Source organism: Dipodomys merriami, unplaced genomic scaffold (genome assembly GCF_024711535.1).
Source record: "Dipodomys merriami isolate MVZ:Mamm:240054 unplaced genomic scaffold, mDipMer1.0.p SCAF_1, whole genome shotgun sequence".
Taxonomy (NCBI): domain Eukaryota; kingdom Metazoa; phylum Chordata; class Mammalia; order Rodentia; family Heteromyidae; genus Dipodomys; species Dipodomys merriami.
Genome location: NW_027202270.1, coordinates 30,450,976 through 30,457,009, shown reverse-complemented (window position 1 = coordinate 30,457,009; position 6,034 = coordinate 30,450,976).

The window sequence follows — 6,034 nt, the reverse complement described above, 5'->3', positions numbered from 1 at the left end:
TCCCGTTTTTATTGGTTTATTTTTGGTGGCAGTACTGGGACTTGAGCCAGGGTCTAGTGTTTTTGTTCAAGACTGGCGTTCTACTACTTAAACCACAGCTCTACTTACAGACTTTTGGTGGTTAATTGGAGATACATTTTCTGCCCAGGGAAACTTTGAATTTTGCTCCTCAGATCTCAGCCTCCTGAGTAGCTATGATTATATCAGCATGAGGCACCAGTATCTGGGTCCTGAATTTTTTGGGGGGGGGGTTCCGGTCATGGGGCCTGAACTCTGGGCCTGGGCGCTGTCCCTCAGCTCTTCAGCTTAAGGCTAGAACTCTACCACTTGAGCACAGCACCACTTCCGGCTTTTTTTTTCTGCTTATGTGGTGCTGAGGAATCGAACCCAGGGCCTCATGCATGCAAGACAAGCGCTCTACCACTGAGCCACCTTCCCAACCCCCTGGGTCCTGATTATTATTTTTAAATTATAAAGTGGCTTTCTCTCAAGGGAATGCAGAATGCATTTGAGGCAATCTGGGATTAAACCTAAATCTTTGAACATTGTATTCTAAGCTTTATTCCCAGTCCACTTAACGTTTTTAAGGTAAACAATGCCACCTGGTTAAAAGGAAAACAAGATGAGCAAAAACTGTCAGTAGGAATTTGGTATGAGTTGAAACAACAAATAACCAGATTGGTTATATGATTGGTTTTGAAAAGCAGTGCTTAACATGCAAAGAGGAACCTTTTCGACTACTCTTGTTACATCTGTAAGCATTGTCATAGTCATTCTGCTGATGGCTAATTTGGCAAATGAATTTGTTCAGTGGAAGAGGCTAAAAAGTAACTCCGGTTTCACTTCATTTACATGACCCCGGCAAGTTAACATTCCCAACTTGTTTACCCCCGTTGGCAAATCACACTAGTAATTGTTAGCTTTAATATCTTGCTTAGCTTGAGATAAAAGTAAATTTTTAAAAATTTTTCTAGTGGGGCTGGGAAGGTGGCCCAGTGGTAGAGTGCTTGCCTTGCATGCATGAGGCCCTGGGTTCGATTCCTCAGCACCACATAAGCAAAAAGCCGGAAGTGGCACTGTGGCTCAAGTGGTAGAGCGCTAGCCTTGAGCTGAAGAGCTGAGGGACAGCGCCCAGGCCCAGAGTTCAGGTCCCACAACCGGACCCAAAAAAAAAAAAAAAAATTTTTTTTTCTAGTGTTACCATTAAGATAATAGTTATACAAGTAAGGTAGAGTACAGTTACTTTTGAAAAATGTCACCCCTTCTATTGCTCTCTCCTAGAGGTTTAAATTTTGGTTGTGTTTGGTGTGTATATGTTCTGGTTCTGGCGCTTGAAGTGCAGGCCTGGGTGCTGTCCCAGAGCTGCATTTACTCAAGGCTACATCTCTACCACTTAAGTCACAGCTCTAATTCCGGCCTTCGGGGGAGTCATTTATTGAAAAGTGTCTTAGAGAGTTTCCTACTCAAATGGCTTCAAACAGTGATCCTCAGAGCCTCCTAGATAGCTAGCATTCATTATAGGTGTAAGTTACTGGTGCCTGGCAAGTGTGTGTGAATACACACGCTGATACTAGAGATTGAACTCGGACTTCCTTGACTTTTTCTCTCAAGGCTGGTGCTCTGCCACGTCTAGGAGTCCAGGCATGAGCCGTGGGCACCTTACTCTAACATTTGAAGATAATAGGAGGGCCAAGGAGATGATGTGATCAATAGCTTTACATCTGCCAGGCACAGTTCAAAGCCAGCCTAAGCAGCAGAAAAGGCCAGGAGATGTTTACCTTCAATTAACCACCAAAAAGCCAAAAGTGAAGCTGTGGCTCAAGTGTTAAGAACGTTCACCTTGAGTGCAAAAAACTGGTGGAGAGTGCCCAGGTCCCTAAATTCAATCCCTGAGATCTACATACTCACATCCATAATTACTTTCTCAGGAGGCTGAGATCTCTGGATTGCAGTTGAAAGCCATCCCTTGCAGGAAACTGAGACTTAAATATGTATAAGGCATTGACATAGTTGGGGTCTTGTGGGCTCTTGCTCGGCTTTTTCATTCATGATTGACAATACTTGAGCCACACTTTCTCTCTGTCAGTTGAGCTCTGAGCCTGGGCGCTGCTCGGAGCTCTTGCTAAAGGCTAGCTCTCAACCACTTTGAGCCACAGTGCCACTCCCCATTTTTGAGTAGTTAAATTAGAGATAAAAGTCTCACATACTTTTGATCTTCAACCCACTATCTCAGCCTCCTGAGTATCTAGGATTACAGACATGAGCCACTGGCCCCAGCATTGAGCCAGACTTCTAATTTGGCATTTTGCTGGTTAATTGGAGATGCAGTCTGTAGACTTCTACCTGGACTTGCTTCAAACCACAATCCACTAGTTCTCTGCCTCCTGATTAGGTAGGATTACAAGCCTAAACCAACCAGCAAGACCAATCTTGTACTTTGTCCCAAGTGTCCTACTTTGAATTAGGACTATTGCCAAGTCTTAAGGGGTTTTTGTTTGTTTTTGTTCATACGTAGGAATCACCTAAAAATGTTTATAAAATGTAAATAGGTTTCTTGTCCAGATTGAGTGAGACCAGTGATTCCACATTTTTTAGCATGCTTCAGGTAGCATGAGATGATCAGGGCAGCAAGAGCCAGAAGTGGCACTGTAGCTCAAGTGGTAGGGCGCTAGCCTTGAGCTGAAGAGCTGAGGGACAGCGCCCAGGCCCAGAGTTCAGGCCCCACGACCGACAAAAAAAAAAAAAAAGTAAATTACATTCAGAATCTGCTTATCCCCCAGTCGGTTGTTCTGAATGCTGATACTCCTGAAGAGGTTTCTTTTGAGGTTTTTGCTGTTTTCCCTTATACGTTCATTCCTGAATAGTGAATCTATGCTCTCTTTCTTTCTCTCTTTTTTTTTGTCAGTAATTGTTCCCTGCATATAATAGGCCTTAATATTCAGTGGTGAGTATTAAAAGTCAACATTGATTTATTTGTAAATGCAAGTAATGTCAGACTCATTTTCAGTAGTTTTTGTTGGTTTTGTTTTTACAGTGCTCGTGATTGGAGCCAGGACTTTGTGTATGCTGTAGTGCATTCTACCTCTTATCCCCTTTCAGTAATCTTGTGTTATTCCAATCATTTCTTTTAGCAAATGGTTGATTTTTCTGGACTTACTACAATTTTGTTGATTGGTTTTGATTTAAAGAGAAACTGGAAATAATATCTAAGAATGGGGTGATGCACCAGTGGTCACAACAGCAGTTTGAAATGAACCTGGGCAGAAAAGTTCAAAAAGCAGACTTAAACTACCAAAAAATACCAGACTTGAAACATGTTCAAGTGGTAAAACACCAACCATGAGCAACAAATTGAGAATTAGAGGCAGAGTTCAAGCCCCATAACAGCCAAAAGGAAAAGAATGATTTTCAAAACTGTAGTATGAATCAGCAGTTTCTGCAGGTGTGCATGCACGCACACCAGGGATTGAACCCAGGCTTTACACGTGTTAAACATAAACCTTAACCATGGAGCTAGAGCTACATCCCCAGCCCTAGGAGGCCGTATAAAAGGTAAGCTTCTAATTTACTAAGTCTAGGTTAGGACCCAAGAATGTATTTTTTGGCAGATTGTCATTTTTTTTTATGGTGGTTAGAGGTGACCAACTTGACAGTTTACCAGGATTCCTTTCTGTTTTTCAACTAGAACTTAATTGGCCAAGATATCAGGAGGCCTGTGCATTTTGGTAAAAGGAGCACCAGAATACCAGCTGGTTACAACTGTGCTATTTGGCCAAAGGTAATTGAGCCCCTCAGAGGTATCTATACCTACGGAGATAAGGCAAAATTGAGGTTATCATTATTTACTGTGTGTAAGAACTTGCTTTTAGGCTGGGCACCTGTGGCTTATGCCTGTTGTAGCTACTCAGGAAGCTAAGATCTGAGAATGGTGGTTCAAAGCCAGCCTGGGCAGAAAAGAAAGACGCTCATCTGCAGTTAACTACCGAAAAACCAGAAGTGGAACTGTGGCTCAAGTTGTAGAGCACTAGCTTTGAGTAAAAGAAGCTCAGAGAAGCCGGGCGCTGGTGGCTCACGCCTGTAATCCTAGCTACTCAGGAGGCTGAGATCTGAGGATCGCGGTTCAAAGCCAGCCCGGGCAGGAGAGACCGTGAGACTCCTATCTCCAATAAACCACCAGAAAACCGGAAGTGGCGCTGTAGCTCAAGTGGTAGAGCGCTCGCTTTGAGCTGAAGAGCTGAGGGACAGCGCCCAGGCCCAGAGTTCAAGCCCCACGACCGACAAAAAAAAAAAAAAAAAAAAAAGAAGCTCAGAGACAGACAGCACCCAGGTCCTGATTCAAGCACCAGGATCAGAAAAAAAAAAAAAAAAATGAGGGATGAATTTGTTGATTCTGCAAGTGTTCTATGTTTATTTAGTATAAAAAGGGAAAACTTAGTTATGTTTACAGTACTAAGTTTGTGAGAACATTTAAAGCAGCACACAAATTCATGAAAAACATATGAGCAGTGTTGAGACATCTGAAAGAAACTGATGAGATGATACATTTATGGATGTGTCCCAGACACTGTGCAAACGGCTAAGCATTTCCTGGTCATACCATGATTGGCTATAAACTTAATGATGGGAGCTAAATGGTTGTTTATACCGGCCCCAACTTTCATAACCAAATAGCCTCTCTATTTATTTTTCAACTCCGAAGCACAGCAAATGCCAATCTATTTACCTTCATCTACTGGATTTAAGTGGAATATATTTCTACATGCAGAATTACCATGGTGGAGGACATAGGTTTAAAATAGTGCCATATGCTGGTGGCTCACGCCTATAATCCTACCTACTCGGGAGGCTAGGATCTGAGGATCATTGTTTGAAGTGTGCCAGGGCAGGAAAGTCTGTGAGACTCTTATCTCCAGTTCACTACCAGAAAACAGGAAGTGGTGCTGTGGCTCAAAGTGGTAGAGTGCTAGTCTTGAGCAAAAGAGATCAGGGGCGGGGCTAGGAAGGTGGCTCAGTGGTAGAGTGCTTGCTCAGTGGTAAAGTGCTTGCCTTGCATGCATGAGGCCCTGGGTTCAATTCCTCAACACCGCATAAGCAGAAAAAGCCGGAAGTGGCACTGTGGCTCAAGTGGTAGAATGCTAGCCTTGAGCTGAAGAGCTGAGGGACAGTGCCCAGGCCCAAAGTTCAAGCCCCACAACCAACCAAAAAAAAGTATCACAGGGACTTTTCTGCCCTGGCTGGCACTGACTTCCTTGAGATTACAGGTGTGAGCCACAGGTGCCCAGCCTAAAGATTTTTCTTAATTCACAACTATCTCTAACAAGTACTGTTAATTTACCTGCTTTATACATGCGGAAACATGCATTGAAAGGTTAATAACATGATCAGTGTCATTTAAATAATCGCAGGATTTGAAACGAGGCAGAATACCTCTAACACTAATGCTCTATGATACTGAGAAGGGCAAATTACTCTATGTGGAAACATTTGCTTAGTAGCCATAAGACAATAGGAATCTTTTCATTTAAATATATATATAGGGCTGGGAAGGTAGCTCAGTGGTAGAGTGCTTGCCTTTCATGCATGAGGCCCTGGGTTCAATTTCTCAGCACCACATAAGCAAAAAGAAAAAAGCCGGAAGTGGCGCTGTGGCTCAAGTGGTAGAGCGCTAGTCTTGAGCTGAAGAGCTGAGGGACAGCGCCCAGGCCCAGAGTTCAGGCCCCACGACTGGACCCAAAATAAATAAATAAATAAATAAATAAATAAATAAATAAATAAATAAAATATATATGTGGCAGGGCTGGTGAGGTAGTTCAGTGGTAGAGCGCTTGCCTTGCATGCATAAGGCCCTGGGTTTGATTCCTCAGCACCACATATCAGAAAAAGCCGCAAGTGGTACTGTGCTCAAGTGGTAGACCACTAGCCTTGAGCTGAAGATCTGAGGGACAGCGCCCAGGCCCAGAGTTCAAACTTCACAACCAACAGAAATAAAAACAAAAAAAACATAGGCCCTATTGAGTCCCGGTGGCTCACACCT